Here is a 24,790-nt window from a genome sequence, read left to right as displayed (position 1 = left end):
ACTGAATGAATGTCACTGATATTTAGGATGTGCACACGTTAAACAGGAGGTATAGCGCAAGTAATGTTGCTGTCACCACCGCCTAATGAAAAATTACACTGAATTAATGTCACTGATATTTTTTTTTTAAATTGATTATCTTTATTAATTAATATATCAAAAACACTACAGATAGAAATAGAAAAAAAGGATGCAATTCCCCCCCAACCCCGATTCCCTAACCCCTCCCCTCCTACCTGTGATGCGTCAAAAAAAAAAAAAAAAAAATATCGCAGCTAGTCAGGTCCTCCAACCAGCCCATATCTTAATCCACTTCTCCTCAGCTTCCCTCTGTCTATACATGATTTTCTCATAGTTTTTTACCTTATTAATTAAATTTATCCATGTATTTATATCTGGAGTATATTGAGCAAACCAGGTCCGACTGATCAGCACTCTGGCCAACATCAGTATCCTACTCAGGAGGATCTTTTGATAGTTATGATTATTTAGTTTGGAAAGATCATTAAGCACAAGTACTTGTAATTCAAAGGGGATTCAAATTTTTAGTTTATACATAATACAATTATTTATAGCATTCCAATATTTTATGAGTTCTGGACAAGTCCATATCATATGAAGAAAATCCGCTCCTGCAGTGTCACATTTAGGGCAGTTAGACGTGTCTCTTAATCCACACTTATTCATCCATAAAGGAGTGATATATAATCTATGGCAGATATAGAATTGTACTAAGACATGGTTAAAGTTCTGGGATAGTGAAGCTAAGTTCCCAAAAATATTCTCCCACCCTTCTAATTGTAAATTCGGACAATCCGCCTCCCACGTTCTTTGTCCTGGTGACTGTGTATCACTAAACCGTGCCTTAAGTAATAACTTATATATATTTGAAATTTTTATTCTAGACAGTGTGCCCCCCTACCCAATCATTCAAAAAAGATGAATTATCTATATCCAACACCAGTTTATCGTCCAGACTGGATAGTACTGAGCGCAATTGAAAATACCTAAACCAGGAAAGGTTTTCTATATTATGTGTCATCTCTATAAATGGTTTAATATCTCTATCCTTAACTACCTGTGAAATATACAGAATTTTATTCTTCTGCCAAAATGTGTCGGCTGCAATATCATCTAGCCTTTGTAGATGCACATTATGCCAAAGAGGCGTAAATGTAAGTGAACCCTTAACCTTCACCCATGTCCTAGTTGTGGCCCACGCTTTCAGGAGTAATTTTATGGTCTCTCTATAGCCTCGCTCATAGCTCTTCAATAGCCCAGATTCCAACAGGGTAAAAATATTATTATGGGCGTGACTAGATACCAACTTCCCCAGCAGTGCGCTGTTCTCTGATTCATAACACCTCAATAACTGGGCTGCAATAAAATACCCTTTGAAGTAAGGGAGATTTAGGCCCCCGCACTCCACTGATTTGTACAAATATTCCAACTTTATTCAAACTCGCTTTCTTCCCCATATCAAATCATTAATTATTCTTTCCATGAGTTTAAAGTACTTATCTTGTATCCAAATAGGTGTATTCCTGAGCACATAAAGAAATTGTGGTAGTATCACCATTTTAACCAGTGAAACTCGGTCAGCTCTGGATAGGGGAAGTCTCAGCCAAATCCCTATTTTAGCTCTACTCCTTACCATTATGGGAATCAAGTTGAGTTGTACAACATTTTCAACCCGAGGTGATATAGTCAAACCCAAGTATTGAAAGGTGTCAACAATGTCCAACTGTGTCACAGGAACCTCTTTCTGTGGCAGGGGGTCTATTGGCATCAGACTGGTCTTTGCCCAATTTATAAGAAGACCGGAAACCTCACCAAATGCTTTAACTATTTGAATAATCCTAGGAAGAGTAGTTTCCGTATGGTCTATAAAAAAAAGAACATCATCCGCATATAAGGAGATACGGTCTTGTGATCCTAGCGTACCAAATCCTTTAACCTGATCATCCTGCCTGATAGCCATCGCAAGGGGTTCGATATAAATATCGAATAACAGGGGAGATAATGGACAGCCCTGCCGCGTGCCTCTATATAAATCAATACTACTACTCAGGATTCCATTAAGACTCAATTTTGCCCTTGGAGATCTATACAACAGCCCGAGAGTACCTATAAACTTTTCCCCAAAGCCCATCCTTGCGAGGACCTTCCAGAGGAAGCGCCACTCCACCCTGTCAAATGCCTTGGAGGCATCCAATGACAGGATGGAGCGAGCGGTCCCCCCAGGGGCCTGAATATTAGAAAAAAGTCGATGTAGATTATGGTGTGTGCCCTTGTTTTGAATAAAGCCACTCTGATCCGGATGGACAATAGAGGAAATGACCCTAGAAAGCCTTGTAGCCAGGACCCTCGCAAAAAGCTTTACATCTGCATTAAGCAGTGAAATTGGTCTATAGGATTCTAGATCTAAAGGGTCCTTGCCTTTTTTTGGAATTAATGTTATTACAGCTTCCATCATTGAATCTGGCAGCTTCCCTTCCTCCATTGATTCAGAAAAGACTTCCAACAATCTAGGGAGAATACAGTCCCCATATTTCCTATAAAATTCATATGGGAGTCCATCTGAACCAGGAGTGGAGTTGGCTGAGCATAATTTAATAGCTCCCTCAAGCTCCTGAATTGAGATCTCCAATTCAAGTGTTTTCTTTTGCGCCTCAGTAATAGTTGGAAAGACGATCCCATCAAGGTAGAAATCTATCTTATCATCTGTAATCTTAGATTCGGCTTTATATAAATCAAGGAAATAGTCAACAAAGGCCTTCTCTACCGGACCCTGTCTAGTGACCGTCCTAGCATCAGTCAGTCGAATCTTATCTATATATTTTTTGGATTGTTGGTTTGAGATTACTCTGGACAAAAACCTACCGGGTCGACCTGCCTCCGTGAAGTATTTTTGCCCTTTAAAAAAAAGGCTCTGTTGGGCCTTGTCCAATAGAAAATTAAAGTATATTTGTGTTGCTCTTTGCATATTTTCCCTATTCTCCTCCGTCCTATTCATGTAAAAGGATTCTGTCGCCAATGATACACGTTCTTCTAGATTTTTCTGTTTTTTCCCATACTCCTTTCTAAGGTTCGCGATGTTACTAACCATCAATCCCCTCATATACGCCTTGAAAGTGTCCCACACCACTTGAATTTTTGCTGAGCCATAGTTATTATCCCAAAATCGGCTAATTTCATTTTGGATTGTTTCATGTGTCTTTATAACTGATAGCCAATAAGGATTTAGTCTAAAAGGAGGTTTTTGTATGTATCTTTCCTGGGATAAGCAGAGTTCAAGTAGTAGCGGAGAATGATCCGATATTGACCTCGTTTCATATTTCATTCGCTTTACCAGTTTCACATGTTTACTACTTATCAGTGCAAGATCTATTCTAGACATCGATTTACCTGCTTTACTAAAACATGAAAAAGCCCTTTTCCCCTGTCCTAGATATTCCCAAACATCTTCAAAACCAGCCTCCAGACAAAACCGTGCCAGGGGAGACCCCTGAACCAGACTATCACTCCTGACACTCATAGAAACCCTATCACGTAGAGGGTCAATGACACAGTTGAAATCACCAATAATCAGTGTTGGACACTCTGGCCATTTATCCATAAATAGTACCAAAGAATTAAGAACTGAAAAGGAAAATGGCGGTGGAATATAGACAAAGGCCAAAATGCATATCTTCCCCCTTAACCTACAATATAGAAAAATAAATCTCCCCTGATGGTCGACAAAGGATGCCTCGCAAACGAAATCAATAAGTCTATGTATCAAAACAGTAACACCTCTTGAGTAGTTGGAGAAAGTAGAATGATACGTGTGCGCAGCCCATCCCCTGTCGACCACCCTAGAGGTCTCTTCAGTGAGGTGGGTCTCTAATAAGCATACTATTGCTGGCAAGTGGACCTGAGTCAAGTCAAAAACCGCTTGTCTTTTGCCTCTATCCCCCAAACCACGTATATTCCAGGCAACAATTCTAGTCAACATTATTGACAGCGGTTAAGTGGGATAAAGAAAAAAAAAAAAAAAAAAAAAAAAAAAAAAGTTTGTATATATTTTTGACGCACCACAGCCCAACCCCAATCCCCACCCCCCAACCCCCCATACAGATAATCCACCACATTGTGGTAGATTTCTCTCCTATGACCATCCCTCCCACACTCCCCCCCGCTCAGCCACCCCTATTAGGAAGCGAAGAGAAAGAAATTTAGGGGTGTAGGCCCCTAATAACCATTATTGTTCCCACCACATCCTAAAACAATTAAATCATAGATTATTTCGTTCAAGCCAGTCCGCAGCCTCTTCCGAGGTGTCAAAAAATAAGATTTTGTCATTGAAAATAATCCGCAATTTTGCTGGGAACATAAGAGAATATTTAATATCCCTTTCTCTTAGCCTCTTTTTGACAGTCATAAATAAGCGTCTCTTTTCTTGTATGTCTTTTGAAAAATCTGGAAAAAAGGCCAATCTATTACCATTATATACAACAGGTGAACATTCCCTCGCCCTTCTCAAAAGGATATCTTTGTCCCCTGTGGCCAATAGCTTGACGAGAAGTGTCCGAGGTTGTCTCCCTGGAATTGGCTTACCCCCTGGGACCCGATGAGCTCTTTCTATCATAAAAAAAGCGGAAAAAGAATCTTTCCCAAAGTTCTCAAAAATTAGCTTCTGTATGAATTGGGTTGGGTTCTTCTCTTCCGCACCCTCTGGAATCCCTATTATTCTCACCTTGTATCTTCGTGACCTATCCTCCAGGTCCACCACCTTTTTCTTCAGAAGATTACACTCTAATTTAAGTGCGGAGACTTCAGTGTTTATTTTTTTGGATTCATTCTGTATCAGGGCAACGGAGCTCTCGAGGTTATTAACTCTGTCTCGCATTTTGGACAGGTCGTCTTTTATTAGTCCCACATCGACTTGGATAAACCCAAGTTGGGTTGTGACAGCCTGTATTAAATCCCCATTTTGTTTAACCGCTAGCAGTATTTCTTCTAGCGGAGAGGAGTTGTCATTAGGGATAACTTCCCCCATTATACCGTCTTCCTCTTCGGGGTATCTGACAGGTTTTTGTGATTCTATTGCAGTCACCTCTGAGTCATCATTTTTTTTTGTGACAAGTTCCTTTTGTCCGCCCCTCGTATTAACCCTCGGAGATCTCAAGAACTGGTCTATTTTTGTTGTTTCAAAGGTTTTTTACCCCCCGATTTCTGACTTGAGAGGTCAGCCGAGCGCCTGCTAGCTTTTGGAGCCATAGTCTGTTCCTATGTTCTTTTTCTTTTTTTTTTCCTCCCTTCTTCTTTTCTTTTCCTCTTTTCTCCCTTCTCTCTTCCCGTCTCCCCTCCTTTTCTTTACTCTTCTTTTTCTTCTCCTCCCCTTTTTTTTTTTTTTTTTTCCTTGTTTTTCTTTCTCTCCTTTTATTTTTATATCTCTTCCTTTATTTTTTTTTTATTTTTTTTTCCTCCTTTTTTTCTTTGTTCTCCTTTTCTTTTCCTTCTTTACTCCTTCTCCCTCCTTTTTTTTTTTCCCCCTTTCCCCCTGTCCCCCCCTTTCTCTTCTTTTTTTTTCCTTCCTTTTCCCTTTATACTCTTTCCGTTCTTCCTCTTTCCACCTTATACTTTATGGTTTACTACTTTTTATGTTTGTAGCCACCAGATATGTTTTAAGATGGTAAAGTAGTTTTAGTTAGTAGGTATCATCCAAGGGAGAGGACATATGGAAGACAAAAAGAGGGGGGACAAAAGAAAAAAGGAACAATCTCACCGGTTTTCAACCTTCCCCAGGATTGGAAAGTCCTAAGACACACCAGCAGCAAAAACGAAGAAACCGAATCTCCAGCAACCTATCAAAAATAAAATTTATAAGGTTGGTCCCAGTAGTGCAGAGAGAGAAGGGGGGATGGTCAACAAAATCTAGAGACACGAGGAGGAATTCGGATCTAGCAAGGAGATCATACAAAGCCCCCTGGAGAATCCTACAGCAACCCGTCAATCTCAACACAGGGTTAGTCCCGATCACATGGAGGTTAGATTAAGTCATACAAGCCCCCTGAAAATCCACCAGCAGCCCGTCAATCCCCCCACAGGATTAGTTCACAGTCACAGTCACAGGGAGGTTAATCACGGCAGTAACAGGGAGAAGGGGAAACAAATCAGTTAGAACTAATGACACGAGGGAGAGGTCGGATATATGTCGGACGATCAGGAAAAAGGTCCCAAATGAATTTCAGCAGCCCGTCCTGAGTCCTGGGTCTTTTCAGCCGAGAAAGACACAACGGCACAGGGAGGAGGAGGGAGGGTCAGCAGGGACTGGAGACGAACTCCACATACATACAGCGATCCAGGGAGCACAGGACGAAACTCCAGATAGATTCAACGATCCAGGCAGCACAGGACTAATCACAGCAGGACGGAGAGGAGGGGGAGAGGATCGACAGAAGCCGAGAAGCTGAGAGCTGCAGACGAACTCCTCACAGGTTCAGCAGTCGGGGCAGCGGCACATGCCCCACAACCATAGAGGGGACACGGCCGAAGAACAGCACACAGACGCCAAAAGATTCATGAGACGCCAGGAGATTCCGGGCAGCAGGTCAGCCGAGCCACGGGGAGGCGGAGAGCATGACGTACTCTGCCTACGTCATCACGTCATCACTCCCTCCCACATGTCACTGATATTTGGGATGGGAAAACCTTATACAGGAGATGTAGCGCAGGTAATGTTGCTGCCATCAGCAGCAAAAAAAATTGACTGAATGTCACTTATATTTCAGATACGCAAACGTTATACAGGAGATGTAGAGCAGGTAATGTAACTGTCCGCAGCGGACACCATCTACAGAAAAAGTACACTGGATGTCACAGATATTTTTAGGCTGTGTACACGTTACACAGGAAATGTAGCGCAGATAATGTCGCTGTGACCAAATTACACTGAATGTCACTGATATTTCGGATGCGCTAACGTTATACTGGAGATGTAGCAAGTTTTAGCAATGTTGTGCAGGTTGCACTGAAAATATATATTGCTGCCACACACAATAGTCCTTAAAAGGACTTTTGGGTCTATAACAAGTATAATAGCTAAAATATTGCTATTACAATCCCTTCACTATCACTCCCTTCTGCTCTACAGCTCTCCCTGACTATTACTGAGCCGAACACGTGTCATAGGGTGCTATATAGCTGCGAGATGCGTTCCGGCCAACCAATCATTGTAATGCCAGTAACCAACATGGCTACGGCATTACAGTGAATGGCAGTACTTATCTGCACGTTTATTGGCTGTGTAGCAGCCAACAAACGTGCAGGGAGGAGACTCGAGCATCGCGCTCGAGCACACGTGGTATTCGGCCCGAAAACCGCGACGTGCTGAGCATCGCGATGCTCAAGCCGAACTACTGTTCGGCTGAGCATGCTCACCCAACACTAATAATAACAATACATTAGTAGGGGCCTTGTATTAACTTTGTCAACATGATAAATGCCATTTGCTGAAGTGATACAATTCCTTTCAAGAGATTGTGCCACAACTCAACTTATCTCCTATCCTGGTGAGGTGTGAGCCCCACCAAGCTAACATTTGAGGGATATTTGTGGTGACAATCCTTATAGCTTCACTTATATAAGACTGAACAACCTCTTTAGTAATATCACATGCCTTTTTATAAAAGAGTTATTTAACCAGTTGTCCTACAAGAAGTAAGATATTATTCTAGTGTCCTCACCAGCGCCAGTGCAGTAAGGCTATGAATATTTCCTGTAAGCCTCCACAAAGTCCTTATTCTAAAGGAATGGAGTAGAGGATTACAGGAAAGATACAGTAAGAAGCTTTTGGTGTCATAGCCACGCTAGTTAGACAGTATAATTCATTGACAGAAATTACTTTTAGACACTGGACTAGAGTCAGTGTGTCATTGTATAACTTAGGCTGCTTCGGGCAGGGTAGCAGCCATTTTTTTTTTTTAAAGCTGTGGCATTTAAAGGGGTTCTGCACTTTGTTTTAACTGATGATCTATTCTCTGGATAGATCATCAGCTTCTAATCGGCTGGGGTCCGACACCCAGGACCCCCGCCGATAAGCTGTTTAAGAAGGCAGCGGCGCTCCAGTAGCAGCGCGGCCTTCTCACTGTTTACCGACGGCCCACTGACGTCACAACTTTTATCAACTAGCGTGTGCGGGGCTAAGCTGTGCCGATCAGAAGCTGATGATTAAAACAAACTGCAGAATCCCTTTAAAGATACTGTACTCAAGTTATTATTAATTAGAATCACCCCAACACCCAAATCTTCTTATTCGGAATCATAGTCAATCAGACTGCCTGAGGCCTCATGCACACGACCGTATGTATTTTGTGGTCCGCAAAACAGGGATCTGCAAAAAATATGGATGACGTCCATGTGCATTCTATATTTTGCGGAACGGAAAAGCTGGCCCCTGATAGAACAGTACTATCCTTGTCCTTAATGTGGACAATAATAGGATATGTTCTATTTTTTTGATGAACGTAAATACAGACATATGGAAACGGAATGCGCACAGAGTGCCTTGCATTTTTTTTTTTGCGGACCCATTGAAATGAATGGTTCCGCATACGGTCCGCAAAAAAAACGTAAGACACATGAATAAAATATGTTCATGTGCATAAGGCCTGAGAGAGGCTGCCAGCAATTTTACTAGGTTCGGCTTCATAGTTATATTTTTCCCAATTACAGTGGGACAGACTGTGTCTGCCGCCAGGCATATTGTTTGTGTGTCATAGTGGACTCTGTCTAACTGACCATTTTTTGTTGAAAACATTTTACATACTGAAGTTAACTAAACATTAATGATGTCACCAGAGCATGTATGAAGAATTGTATTTGTGCCTCCGTCTACACCAATACAAAGCTGGCTCAATACACAAATCAAAATAGCAGGGTGCTGTATATGTATATAGTAAAGACCTCCAAAAACTACAACACCACACAATATATTAAAGGATAAAATATCAATCATCTTTATTACAGCATATTTAAAATATCACAAAAAAATTATTAAATTAAAATGAGACCCATATCCACACTAAAGCATAAAACCAAAATGCAGTATCTCAGCATGTACAATAATGAATATTCACACACAGGCAATGATCACACACAGCAAACCATTGTAACAACCCTAAAAAAGGCTACATTTTATGAAACCATATGCACATATACCAAGAAAGTGTATAAGTAAAATACCGAACCACTATGGCTCTTGAAACCCCAACACCATTTCTCAGTTGCTTCTTCCCCTGTGTGTTCCCCTTCCTTGAATGGCCCAGCCAAAGCCCTGACTTGAAACCAATCAAACATCCCTGGAGAGACCTGAAAATGGCTGCCCATCGATGGTCCACATCCAACCTGACAGAGTTTGAGATGATGTGCAGAGAAGACGGCAGAAAATCCCCAAATCCAAGTGTGCAAACCTAGTGGTATCATATCTAAGAAGACTGAAGGCCGTAATCACTTCCATAGGTACTTCAACAACTAAGTACTGTATAAATGGTTTGTATACTTGCAGAATTATGCGGGAAAACTAGAATTTTTATTTTTTATTTTAGCAAGTCCACAATATCACAAATTGTGAAAGAAAGTGAATGGGTCTGAAGTGTTTCAAAATTGCCAGTTTTATATAAAAATATTTTACAATAAAAGTGGATTAAGTGTAAATAAAGTATACATCTAGCTGCGTGTGCATATCAGATTGGAGTTCTGCCAGTATGTTTAGAAAAAGACCACACAGGAAGATAGTAAGATAATCTAGATTAAGAAGAAGATAGAATTTGTTAGTTGGCCAAATGCAGAGGGGAAGGCAAAATAAAATGGATCAAAAGGGGCATTACAATTGTAATAAAGGTTTTAGAAAGAATGCAATTACAGTACAAAGTTTGTGTTAATATTTTTGAGGTTATAAAAATGGAAGCACTATTAGTTACACTAACAGACCGGTATAGCAGTTAGCAGTAGAGCCTGAATATATTAAAGATTAGGATGTCCAGCTTTCTGCCAGTATCACTTCGAAAGAGTGAACGGAACATGGCTGCCTTGTGCACGAGAACCACGCGCCCATGCAAGGCACAACAGTATTCTATGAGCTCATTATAAAGGGATTGCTTATTCAGAGTTCGTTATTAATGGCAACACAGTACAGTATGACAGCATTACCTGGGTACACAGTATGGTGATATTAAGAGATTAGTAAATCAATTCTAAATTAATCAAATTTCTTTTACAAATTTCCCAAAAATTCTACAGCCCAAATAAAACCAAAATTGTGGCCATTTTATTTGACAAATACAAAAAAGGTGTCCACCATTTTACATATCAAATTTGGTACATTAGTGAGGGAAAGGGAACATAAAGACAGAGTCACATGACCATGGACAAGGCCCTGGCCAGTGGGTTTGCCCGGGCCGTAATGCCCTGCAGTCAGAATCACAGCCAATCAGGAGGGAGAATAATGACTCTGTAAGGTTCCAAGCAGAGACACTATTCTGAGTTCAGCCACTGATGTAATAGGGCATGTCTGTCACAGACACAGCAATTAGACACACAAGTCAGTTATTGGTCTTACTTGGACAGTGTTAGGGATGAATCTATATAATATATTAGTTTCATTTTTTGGATAGAATTCATAAATAAATAAACTTTTTAATGATATTCTAATTTATTGAGATGCACTAGTATATAGACTGTGTTGCTGTGAAAAAGTGAAATGGTCTGAACGCTTTCCAAATGTATTGTATGTGACCATTTTAGATCATTAAAATGAATATACAGATTAAGAGGAACGAAATTATAGCTCTAACTGCATGTGCTTATCAGATTGGAGTTCTGCCAGTATGTTTAGAAAATACCACACAGGAAGATGTTAAAATAATCTAGATTAAGAAGAAGTTATAATTTGTTAGTTTGCCAAATAGAGAGGGGAAGATAAAATAAAATGGATTAATAGGAAAATTACCTAGAGTAATAAAGGAGGCACTTGTAACGGGAATACAATTGAGATGATAAAAATGAAATCAATATTAGATAGTTATTACCCCATAAGTACCTCCGCCGTACATGTACGGCGCTGGTGGACGTAACTTAAGGACCAGCGTCGTACATGTACGAGGGGCTGATCGGGCGGGTGCAGGAGCTGCGCCTGCCCGATCAGCGGCATGGGTCCGTCAGTGAAAACACCAATGCTGGCACAATAACCCTTGATGTGCCGCGGTCAGCGTTAACCGCGGCACACGTGATGTCTGTAGGGTGAGGGAGCTTTCATCGGATCCCCGTGCTGCTATGACGGGGACCCGATGGCAGGAAAGGCAGCCTGTTCCATCGTGGCTGCCTTCCGTGACAGCCTGTAAGATCCAGCACCCTGGATCTCACAGGCAGGAAGCTGTAAGTGTATTACAGTCTGTAATACACTTACAGCCAATGCATCACAATACCGGACAAAAAATAAAGTTAAAAAAGTTAACAACAAAGTTTTACAACAATTTTTTTAAGTTTCAAGTAAAAAAAAGCATCCTTTTCTTAAAATAAAGTAAATTTTTTTTTTAAATAAGGAAAAAAAGAAAAGTAGACATATTAGATATTGCCGTGTCAGTATTGACTGGCTCTATACAAATATCACATAACCTAACCCCTCAGGTGAACATTGTCAAAAAAATAAAAAATAAACTGTGCTAAAAAAAAATCATTTTGTTGTCACCTTACATCACTAAAAGTGCAACACCAAGCGATCAAAAAGTCATATGAACCTCAAAATAGTGCCAACCAAACCGTCATCTCATCCCACAAAAATGATACCCTTCCTAAGACAATTGCCCCCCCCCCCAAAAAAAAAAACTATGGCTCTCAAACTATGGTGACACTAAAACATGATTTTTTTTTGTTTAAAAAATGATATTATTATGTAAGACTTAAATAAATAAAAAAGTAGACATATTAGGTATTGCCACGTCCGTAACGACCTTCTCTATAAAAAATATCACATGACCTAACCGCTCAGGTGAACACCGCAAAAAATTTATAAATAAAAAAAAAAACGGTGTAAAAAAAGCCATTTTTGTCACCTTACATCACAAAAAGTGTAATAGCAAGGGATCAAAAATTCATATGCACCCTAAAATAGTGCCAATCAAACCATCATCTCATCCTGCAAAAATGCTACCCTACCTAAGACAATCGCCCGGAAAATATTAGGTATTGCCATGTCCATAAGAACCTGCTCTATAAAAATATCACATGACCTAACCCCTCAGGTGAACACCGTAAAAAAAAAAACTGTGTCAAAAAAGCTATTTTTTTGTCACCTTACATCACAAAAAGTGTAATAGCAAGCGATCAAAAAGCCATATGCAGCCCAAAATAATGCCAATCAAACCGTCATCTTATCCCGCAAAAATTATACCCTACCTAAGACAATTGACCAAAAAATAAAAAACTATGGCGACACTAAAACATGATTTTTCTTTGTTTCAAAAATGATATTATTGTGTAAAACTTAAATAAATAATAAAAAGTATACATATTAGGTATTGCCACGTCCGTAATGACCTGCTATATAAAAATATCACATCAACTTACATCACAAAAAGCGTAATAGCAAGCGATAAAAAAGTCATACGCACCCCAAAATCATACCAATCAAACCGTCATCTTATCCTGCAAAAAATTAGACCCTACCTAAGACAATCGCCAAAAAAATATAAAAAAATTTGGCTCTCAGAATATGGAGACCTAAAAAATAAAAAAAAAGTATACATATTAGGTATCACTGCATTCATAAGAACCTTATCTATAAAAATGTCACATGAACTAACTCCTCAGGTGAATACCGTAAAAAAAAAAAAAAACTGTGTCAAAAAAGCAATTTTTTTGTCACCTTACATCACAAAAAGTGTAATGCCAAGCGATCAAAAAGTCATATGCACCCTAAAATAGTACCAATCAAACCGTCATCTCATACTAAAAAAAAATTAGCCCCTACATAAGACAGTCGCCCAAAAATATAAAAAACTATGGCTTTCAGAATATGGAGACACAAAAAAATCATTTTCAAGTAGTCATATTTAGTATTTTCACATCCGTAAAAACCTGCTCTATAAAAATTACCACATGATCTAACCTGTCAGATGAATATTGTAAATAACAAAAAATAAAAACGGTGCCAAAACAGCAATTTTTTGTTACCTTGCGTCACAAAAAGTGTAACATAGAGCAACCAAAAATCACATGTACCCTAAAATAGTACCAAACAAACTGCCACTTTATCCCGTAGTTTCCAAAATGGGGTCACATTTTTGGAGTTTCTACTCTAGGGGTGCATCTGCCCTCCAAAAACCATATGGCATTCCTTTCCTTCTGTGCCCTGCTGTGTGCCCGTACAGCAGTTTATGACATATGGGGTGTTTCTATAAACTACAGAATCAGGGCAATAAATCTAGATTTTTGTTTGGCTGTTAACCCTAAAAAAAAATTTAAATCTGCAAAAAAGTGAAATTCTGAAATTTCATCTACATTTTCCTTTAATTCTTGTGGAACACCTAAAGGGTTAAGAAAGCTTGTAAAATCAGTTATGAATACCTTGAAGGGTTTTGTTTCTAAAATGGGGCCATTTATGCGTTGTTTCTATTATGTAAGCCTCACAAAATGACTTCAGACCTGAACTGGTCTTTAAAAAGTGGGTTTTGGAAATTTTCTGAAAAATGTCAAGATTTGCTTCTAAACTTCTAGGCCTTCTAATGTCCCAAAAAATGAAAATGTACAAAATGATCCAAACATGAAGTAGACATATGGGAAATTTAAAGTAATAACTATTTTATGAAGTATCACTATCTGTTTTAAAAGCAGAGACATTTTCACTCAAATTTACCACTGTCATGAAGTAAAATATGTGACGAGAAAACAATCTCAGAATGGCCTGGATAAGGCTACTTTCACACTAGCGTTCGATCGGATCCGTTCTGAACGGATCCGATCATATTAATGCAGACGGAGGCTCCGTTCAGTACGGATCCGTCTGCATTAACAACTTAGAAAAAATTCTAAGTGCGAAAGTAGCCTGAGCGGATCCGTTCAGACTTTCAATGTAAAGTCAATGGGGGACGGATCCGCTTGAAGATTGAGCCATATGGTGACATCTTCAAGCGGATCCGTTCCCATTGACTTACATTGTAAGTCTGAACGGATCCGCTCGTCTCCGCACGGCCAGGCGGACAGCTGAACGCTGCAAGCAGCGTTCAGCTGTCCGCCTGTCCGTGCGGAGGCGAGCGGAGCGGAGGCTGAACGCCGCCAGACTGATGCAGTCTGAGCGGATCCGCTCCATTCAGACTGCATCAGGGCTGGACGGAGGCGTTCGGGTCCGCTCGTGAGCTCCTTCAAACGGAGCTCACGAACGGACCTATGAACGCTAGTGTGAAAGTAGCCTAAGTAAAAGTGTTTTAAAGTTATCACCACATAAAGTGACACCTGTCAGATTTGCAAAAAATGGCCTGGTCCTGAAGGGGTTAAATGGGTTGTTTAACTTCAGCAAATATAATTTATTATGTAGAGAATGTTAATACAAGGCACTTACTAATGTATTATGATTGTCCATATTGCTTCCTTTGCTTGCTGGATCAATTTTTTCATCACATTATACAGTGCTCGTGGCCGTGTTACTGTTTACATACTATAGAAAAAAGCACCATCCTATGTGCGCTCCCATGGTTCCGGCCACGAGAGAGGCTTGTAGGGTGGTCGTAACCATTGAAACGAGCAGTGTTTAATGCAATGTAAAAATTTATCCAGCCAGCAAAGAAGGCAATATGGGTAATAACAATACATTAGTAAGTGTCTTGTATTAACTTAATTTACATGATAAATGCCACTTGCTGAAGTGAGACATCCCCTTTACCGGTAAATTAGTTACACCATCAGATCTGTCTGGCAGTCACCAGTAGAGCCTGAATAGTGTATTACAGTTAAAGATTGCCAATATCACTACGAATGGGGGGTCAGGGCATGGCTGCCGTGTGCACAAGAACCATACCACCACGCAAGCCAGAACAATATTCTATGAGCTCATTATAAAGGGATCTGTTTTTTGTTAATGGCAGTGCAAGTACAGTATGACAGCATTACATGGGTACACAGTATAGTGATAATTAGAGATGAGTGAATTGATTCTAAATGAATCATATTCGATACAAATTTCCTAAAAAGTCTACTGCCAAATGGAGCCAAAGTTTTGAAGCCATTTTACATGACAAATGAAGTACAGTAGTGAGAGAAACAGGGCAGGTAATGTGAAGATGGAGCATCCCATGACCCTGGGATGCTGTTATATATATATATATATATATATATATATATACATATATCCAAAAAAGCAAAAGTCAGGGCAGCACACCGTGTTTCTCAATTCAAGGAAGGAGTACCAGCAGTACAAACTTGACCACAGTATAAGCATAAAATAAGAAAAACCGCAGTACATCCAAATGCTGAAAAATGTGTGGTCCTTTATTCACCCATGCAACGTTACATAAATAAGTACCACTTAATTATAAAAATCTAAAATTCATGATTGCGTATATAATCTATCCATAATACATGATAAAATTGTTATCCCCTAGTGTAGTGTGTCATAATCTATATAAAATTAACTTCCACCATGCATCATATATAATAAAAGCAGCATAATTCATAATAGATAATCATAATTAATTTTTTTTCAGTTGTGCAAAATAGTGCAAACCTGGAGGGGGGACGAGAAGGGGAGGAAAGGAGAAAAAGATTCACCTGTGGGACACTCAGCATGGAAATCAGCCGGCATGAGAAGCAACTCACATGATTGGATCAGGAAACACCTTCCTATTCAGGAAAGTAAACGTAGCGTAGTAACCATAGACACTAAGTATATCAGCAATATAGTCAAAGAGCCACAAAAGACAACAGAGCTGTAGAGCAGGGGAGGTGCTGCCTTCGAGCGCAATCACCCCTGTTCGAAATCGCAGTGAACAACAGGGAGGTTAGCAAGTTCGCGACCCCCTCTGTATACCGTCACCCGAACATACAGTTTTTTGTGTCTATTAAGAAGCAGCCCATATATTTAAGTCAAATAAAATCTCAAAAAGAGAAAAAGACGTGGCATTAACAGCACCATGTGAACAGTATTATAGACTAAATAACTCCATAGTTATAATGGCTTTCTCCGCATTCAAGTGTTAGAAATTATATGTCCACGGTCCGCCACAATTATTAAAGCAACTAATTCATCCCGAGCATCACAAGGCAAAACATCATCCCCCCATCCAGGCGATCTAAAAAAATTGAAGAAAAAGTTAATAAAAAATCTTAAATCAGAAGCTGTACATAACAGAAAAGGAATCTGTAGCAAACATATTGACAAATTATATGAACAACCAAGGCCTATAATCCACATTTAATCCCTTCAGTTTCAATGTTTTAAATTGGAATATCCATATTCACTTTTTTCTTAGCAATTTAACAAGATTGCCACCTGAAAAAGATATCCCTCAAAATGAAAATAAATTAAATGATTAAAGTTAAGCAAAAAGCATAGATGTGGTAGGCAATAACAAGTGCTCGGTGCCACTAAATCAGGTGCTCGGCGGCACCAAATCAGAAACCATATGTCCTACCACAATCCGGGGGGGGTTCCAGTGCACATCCATTAATCCCGGAGGGAAAGAAAAAAAACATCTATCCCTGGGCTAGATGATGATGTGGCATTGAAGGACAGGGTGGGCAAAGAACTGTCCCTGATATTGCTCTACAGGGAGGTGCTATTCTGGCCCTGATAGCCTAACCACAGACCACCCTCTCTAATAAGAGCGACCCCGTCCGGAACCTTACCCTATATAAAAATGGCCCGAGTAAGCCCCTAGCCTCTAGGCCCCTGACTTCCAGGTGATCACTATATAGATCTATGTGTTTTTGACTCATTATAAAAGTATATTATAAGTATATCGCACCCCTCTGTGTATCACACCTATCGATAGCACACCTATACCAGTCCTTAAAAGGACTATTGTGGCCCTATTAGCTAGCGTTTGGTGTCTCTAACAGCCTGTCCCTGCTCCACACAGCAACCTCTCCCTACACTGGCAAAACACTGAATGTAAAATGGCGGCCAGATCAGGTTTATTTATAAGGTAGGGGGTATGTCCACGTGCTGAAATGTCTCAATTTGCTGTCCTGTACCACCTGATGGATGTGTCATGGGTCAAAGTTCTTCACAATGTAAAAGAATATGGTGGGCGCAAATATCTCCATATGTTCACATGTTCGGCAAATCGCGAACGCGCAAAGTTCACTGCAAAACGACCGCCGGGCGAATCGCAAGGCCATCTCTACTCCCCTATATCTTTATGTCCACTGGATAAAATGGGCCAGTGTTTGTTAATGATCTTACTAATATGTGTGCTTGCCTCACTGTATGTAGAAACAAAGGGTATTATAGAAATATTGTCTCTATCAACTTTATGTAAAAGTTGATGTCTATCCCTCTGGTGTATGCAAGCTCTTTGTTCTCGCAATACAGCAGATGGATAACATCTTGATTGGAATGACCGTGTCAGAGTATTTAATGTTTCCTCCAATGTTTGTTGTCCGCTAATGATCCTCTTTGCCCTAGTAAACTGACTATACGGCAAGGACTGGCCCATTTCTATCAGTGGGTTTCACATATAAATTGGTACTCAACCTTGTGCCATGAATATATACATTTACATACAAAAAATGAATAGCTTCTTGTGAAAATTCCAATGTAAACTGTATATCGGGAATCAAGCTGTTCAAGAAGGAATGGAACAGCCTGAGTTCCGCAACAGTGACGGTCCAAATAAAAAAAATATCATCTATGTATCTCTACCACCTCAGCACATGGCTGAAGTGGTGGGACACATAGACGAGCTGTTCTTCCATATGGGCGACAGCCATGTTGGCGTAAGTAGGCGCCACATTCGTCTTCATGGCCCCCTAATTTGCATATAATAATCATCTCCGAATGAAAAATCGGAAGTATTCAAAGTCTGTCCAACTGCTGCCACACCTATGTTATGTTAGAAGTAAATAAACTAACTATATTAAAGGAGGCTAAAATGGCCCTCTCCGGTACAGTTAGAGTATTTAATTTGCTCAAAAAATCAGTGGTGTCTTGTACATAGGATTTAGCTTGCTTGGCAAATTTATTCAACAATTTATCCAGTAATATAGAAACATAGAAACATAGAAACATAGAATGTGTCGGCAGATAAGAACCATTTGGCCCATCTAGTCTGCCCAATATATCTGAATCCTATGAATAGCCCCGGCCCTATCTTATATGAAGGATGGCCTTATGCCTATCCCATGCATGCTTAAACTCCTTCACTGTATTTGCAGCTACCACTTCTGCAGGAAGGCTATTCCATGCATCCACTACCCTCTCAGTAAAGTAATACTTCCTTATATTACTTTTAAACCTTTGCCCCTCTAATTTAAAACTGTGTCCTCTTGTGGTAGTTTTTCTTCTTTTAAATATGCTCTCCTCCTTTACCGAGTTGATTCCCTTTATGTATTTAAAAGTTTCTATCATATCCCCTCGGTCTCTTCTTTCTTCCAAGCTATACATATTAAGGTCTTTTAACCTTTCCTGGTAAGTTTTATCCTGCAATCCATGGACCAGTTTAGTAGCTCTTCTCTGAACTCTCTCTAGAGTATCTATATCCTTCTGGAGATATGGCCTCCAGTACTGCGCACAATACTCCAAGTGAGGTCTCACCAGTGTTCTGTACAGCGGCATAAGCACTTCACTCTTTCTACTGCTTATACCTCTCCCTATACATCCAAGCATTCTGCTTGCATTTCGTGCTGCTTTATTACATTGTCTTCCCACCTTTAAGTCTTCTGAAATAATTACTCCTAAATCCCTTTCCTCAGATACTGAGGTCAGGACTGTGTCGAATATTCTATATTCTGCCCTTGGGTTTTTACGCCCCAGGTGCATTATCTTGCACTTATCCACATTAAATTTCAGTTGCCAGAGTTCTGACCATTCTTCTAGTTTTCCTAAGTCCTTTTCCATTTGGCGTTTCCCTCCAGGAACATCAACCCTGTTACATATCTTTGTGTCATCAGCAAAAAGACAAACCTTACCATCGAGGCCTTTTGCAATATCACTTATGAAGATATTAAACAAAATTGGTCCCAGTACAGATCCCTGTGGAACCCCACTGGTAACATGACCTTGTTTTGAATGTTCTCCATTGACTACAACCCTCTGTTGCCTGTCACTCAGCCACTGCCTAATCCACTCAACAATATGGGAGTCCATGCTCAATGACTGCAGTTTATTGATAAGTCTTCTATGTGGGACAGTGTCAAAAGCCTTACTAAAATCTAGATATGCGATGTCTACTGCACCTCCACCGTCTATTATTTTAGTCACCCAGTCAAAAAAATCTATAAGATTTGTTTGACATGATCTCCCTGAAGTAAACCCATGCTGTTTTTCATCTTGCAATCCATGGGATTTTAGATGTTCCACAATCCTATCCTTTAATAGGGTTTCCATTAATTTGCCTACTATTGATGTCAGACTCACTGGTCTATAGTTGCTCGATTCCTCCCTACTACCTTTCTTGTGAATGGGCACGACATTTGCCAATTTCCAATCTTCCGGGATGACTCCTGTTACTAATGATTGGTTAAATAAATCTGTTAACGGTTTTGCCAGCTCACCACTAAGCTCTTTTAATAATTTTGGGTGTATCTCATCAGGCCCCTGTGATTTATTTGTCTTCACTTTAGACAGCAAACTTAGAACATCTTCCTCTGTAAAGACACATGCATCAAACGATTTATTAGTCATCCTTTCTAGTGGAGGTCCTTCTCCTTCTTTTTCTTTTGTAAAAACTGAACAGAAGTATTCATTAAGGCAGTCGGCTAGCCCTTTATTCTCTTCTACATACCTTCCGTCCTTTGTTTTTAATTTAGTTATTCCTTGTTTTAATTTCCTTTTTTCATTTATATATCTGAAGAATGTCTTATCCCCTTTTTTCATAGACTGAGCTAGTTTTTCTTCTGCCTGCGCTTTAGAAGTTCTTATAACTTGCTTGGCCTCTTTCTGCCTAATCTTGTAGATTTCCTTATCTTCATTGCTCTGGGGTTTTTTATAATTACAAAATGCTAGCTTTTTATTTTTAATGATTTGGGCCACTTCTGCCGAGTACCACAGTGGTCTCTTCCTTTTTTTGCTTTTACTGACAAGTCTAATTGAATTTTCTGTTGCCTTCAATAATGCACCTTTTAAGTAGTCCCATTTCTCCTGGACTCCATGTAATCCGTTCCAGTCTGATAAGGACTCATTTATGACTAATTTCATTTTTGAAAAGTCTGTTTTTCTAAAATCTAAAACTTTTGTTTTTGTGTGGTGGGACTCTTTCACAGTTCTTATATTAAACCACACTGACTGGTGATCACTAGATCCCAAGGTTTCGCCTACAATGACATCATATACCGAATCCCCATTTGTGAATATCAAATCCAAAATGGCCTCCCTCCGGGTTGGCTCCTCAACCATTTGTTGTAGGGATAACCCCAGTAGGGAATTTAGAATATCTGTACTCCTGGTAGAATTTGCTATTTTGGTTTTCCAGTTTATATCTGGAAGATTGAAATCTCCCATAATGATAACTTCTCCTTTCATTGTCATTTTAGCTATTTCTTCAACTAGTAGATCATCTAGTTCTTTAACTTGATCAGGTGGTCTATATATCACACCTACACGAGTTACTGCATGATTAGCAAACTGCAACGTAACCCAAACTGACTCTATGTTGGCCTCACCAACTTGTATTAGGTTAGATTTAATGCTATCTTTCACATACAGGGCCACTCCTCCTCCTTTCTTGCCTTCTCTGTCTCTTCTGTATAAAGAGTACCCTGGTATGGTTATGTCCCAGTCATTTCTTTCATTAAACCATGTCTCCGTAACAGCCACTAAATCTACATTCTCAGATGCCATTATTGACCCAAGTTCATTGATTTTTTTACCTAAACTGCGAGCATTTGTAGAGAGGACTCTGAGCTTATCATTTCTTAACCTCTGTGCATCTGACCTGTTCTGGCATTGTTTCGGGGGGCAATTGGACTCTTTTATTTTCACTCTTTTGCCCCCCCTTCCTAGTTTAAATACTCTTTCGCAAATTCTTGGAGTTGTTCACTAAGTACATTTGTTCCTTTGAGAGAAAGATGCAAACCATCTTTTTTGTACAGTTCCTTTCTGTTCCAAGTAGAGCTATTATGAGAAACAAAGCCAAATCCTTGCTCTTGACACCATTTACCAAGCCATATGTTAAACTCCTTTATGCGCCTCTGCCTATCATTCTGAACATTATGCACAGGCAGAACTTCAGAAAATGAAATGGTGGATGCAAAATCCTGTACGTCATTACCAAGTGTGATAAAAGATTTTTTCACCTCTGACACTTCATTGCAAGCCAGGTCATTTGTCCCTAGATGGACAAGAACATCCACGTCCCCTTCCTGCTTTGCTTGCTTAACAATATTAATAATACGTCTTCTATCTCTTCTAGCAGTAGCCCCAGGGAGACATCTCACAAAACCATTTTCTTTAAGCTCCACACTTCTTATGATTGAATCACCCAGCAACAGCTGCTTCCTTTGAGACTTCACTTTATCTTTTTTGTCCTTGGCTGCAGTCTTGCCTACATTAGTCATAGGAGTCGATGGTTTCTCACCCTCTACGCTTGAGTCCATAACCATGTTGTCCTTACATTCTGAGAGTGCTGCAAATGAATTTTGGAGAATCACCGACTGTGGGACATGTCTTCTATCCACCACTCCAAGTCTTCCAGAACCTACAGTAACCCATCTGCCATTTCTGGGGGTCCTCTGTGGCAGTGGCATTGCAGCAGTCCTAGCTGGAGTTTGTTTAACAGATAATTTAAATATCTCAGATTTTAAAAATGCAATTTCCTGCTGCAGTAAGGAGAACTGTCTACAGATCTGACAGCATCCGAATCTCCAAAGAGTGGAACATGAAATAAATGCACAACAATTCCTGCACTGAACCAAGTCTGCCATTTTAAAGAGGAGAAAAAAAATGAAAAATGAATAAAAATTTGTCAATTTAAATCAAACAAATCTTACCTTTTTTTGTATTGTTTCCACCTTCCAGCCTACCTCCTGACTATCTCCTGCAATATCTCTTCACTGTACTTAATGTAGTACATTATTTTGTATATATCCTCTGCTAGAGACAATAGGTCTGCCCGGAGGGCATAGCATATCTTTGTGAATTTTAGGCAATAGATAAAATAGGGGAGTAATTGGATATTGTATTAACAAAAACTCCCATAGTTTATCATCAATCAGACCTGACTGGTAATAAGATTCCACCAGGTCACCTCCAAGTATATCCATGAGATCAAGAGACAACTCAGTGATCAAAATGTGTATAGAGAACCTATGGGTGATCCTAGATTTGACATTGCTCGACATATCAAGAAGGTCCTTGATTTTGCTTTAAGTTGGGACATTATTGATGAGGAACTATATACCTTTTTGGTTATACAACATCCACATACACCTGTCATTTACGTGTGGCCAAAGAGTCATAAATCTATGGTTGACCCTCCAGGTTGAACAAATATAAGTGGAGGTAGGACGCTAAAACAAAATAATAAATATTTATTAACTTATTTTGTTAGAATAAGGGGTCAATACTGAATCACTGCAGCCGCAGCAATGTTAATCTACATACAATAGTAGGGCCTCACCTAGACCGACCGCACAGGCGGCACAACAGCCACTGTGTGGCGACCGGTGGATCCCACAGTAAAACCCACCAACACTAAGGGGGCTAAGTTACCACAGGTGTAAGATGTTAAACCTGGGTACCAAGTACTAACAAGGTAAATGCCTGGTACGGAAACACCAGGTATCTTACCTAACAGTGAATGTCAGCGCGCACCATCAGTGATGTAAGACAGTAGGCAGCAACAGAGTGATTTCGCTAGCACCAAACTTTCTCTAGTGTGAGGTATGATGTATCACTTGTAATCTGTTGTCCTGCCTAGGCTGACAACCTCTAGATTGAGGCGCAGCATGCTGGTGTGCAGACTAGCCGGCGTTGTAATGGCCGCGAAGCGGCCCTCGGAACGCCGACATTTACAAGGTAAACCCTGCCCTTCTAGACACACCCCCCGCCTGCCAGCCAATCCGGCCAGGAGGCTCGTTACAGGAAACACCAATGGCAAAGCAGCGGGAGGGATTATGTTAGTCTCAGGGAAAGAGCGATGCGCCGCATAATAACCAGGGAAATTCATAGCGGTTCGATATGTATTGTCACTGCAGTTATAAAAACCTAATAATGAGTATACAGTGGAGTGAACCACAGGCGAGGATCCTCCTAAGGAGCGCCGACACACAGTAACATATGTAGACAGAGGCTCATGTATATATAGAAAGTATCCCACACTTCTGATGTACATTCATATAAAGGGGACATATGAAATGGCATCATCGAGGCCAGATGGTTTAATGGTTTTCAAGAGAAAAATCCATCTTGCCTCTTTTTGTAGCAAAATACGGTCACAATCACCACCTCTGGACGACATCTTCACAGAGTCAATCACCTGAAATTTAACCGATGATGCATTGCCATTATGAAATTCTAATACATGGCGTGCAAACGGGGTGTCTTTTAAGTTCGTAATGTCCAAGATATGTTCCCCAATGCGACGCCTGAGCTCTCTGATGGTTTTGCCAACGTATTTAATACCGCAACCACATGTCATAAGGTAAATAACCCCAACCGACTTACAGTTGTAAAATGACCTGATAAAAAAGGTCCTTTCTAGGGTGCTGCTGGCAAAACTCTTGGTCTTGTCTATAAATCTACAGAATTTGCATGATCCACAGGGATAAGTCCCTGTGAGCGAACTCCGCAACCAAGACTGCGATTTGGGACCTACATATAAACTGTGCGTCAACATATCCCGTAGATTGTTGCTATGCCGGTAGGTGACTGAGGGTCTAGATGGAATCATGCTCCCAATGTCGGGATCCGATTTGAATATATCCCAGTGTTCAACGAGTACTTGACGTACAGCCTCATGGGCACTATCATACGTGCCGATGATCCTGACCGTGCTGTCACTCGTATCTCTCTTTTTAGGGGATAACAGAAGGTCCCTGTTTGTACTCAATGAATGTTGGTATGCCTGTTTCAGATATCGCTGAGGATACCCGCGACATTGAAACCTGTGTTGAAGATTCTTTTGCAGCCACCTTAAAGTCTCCCAGATCTGAACAATTCTTCCTCACCCTTAAGTATTGGCCTTTTGGGATCCCTCTTTTTAGGGCCAACGGGTGGCCACTCTCCCATTTCAACAGATTATTGGTAGCCGTCGGCTTCCTGAACACATTGGTGCTGATGTGCCCATCAGCACTGAGTGAAATGGTGAGGTCTAAGAAGGAAATGACAGTGGAGTCAATCTCCGACGTAAAAAATAGCCCCAGTGTATTAATATTCAGGACTGCAACAAATTCCTGAAACAAATCTCTGTCACCCCCCCACAGGATCAGCACATCATCGATATAGCTGATCCAGAGGGGGATGACAGAGGTAAAGTGCTCCATCTCCTCACAGAACACCACCTCTCTCTCCCACCAGCCCAGGTAGAGGTTCTCAAAAGTCGGGACACAGGGACTGCCCATCGCGACCCCCCTGAGCTAGTGGAAAATTCGGCCATCA

This window comes from Bufo gargarizans, chromosome 1 (genome assembly GCF_014858855.1).
Source record: "Bufo gargarizans isolate SCDJY-AF-19 chromosome 1, ASM1485885v1, whole genome shotgun sequence".
Classification (NCBI taxonomy): Eukaryota; Metazoa; Chordata; class Amphibia; order Anura; family Bufonidae; genus Bufo; species Bufo gargarizans.
Note: the sequence above shows the minus strand (reverse complement) of the source record.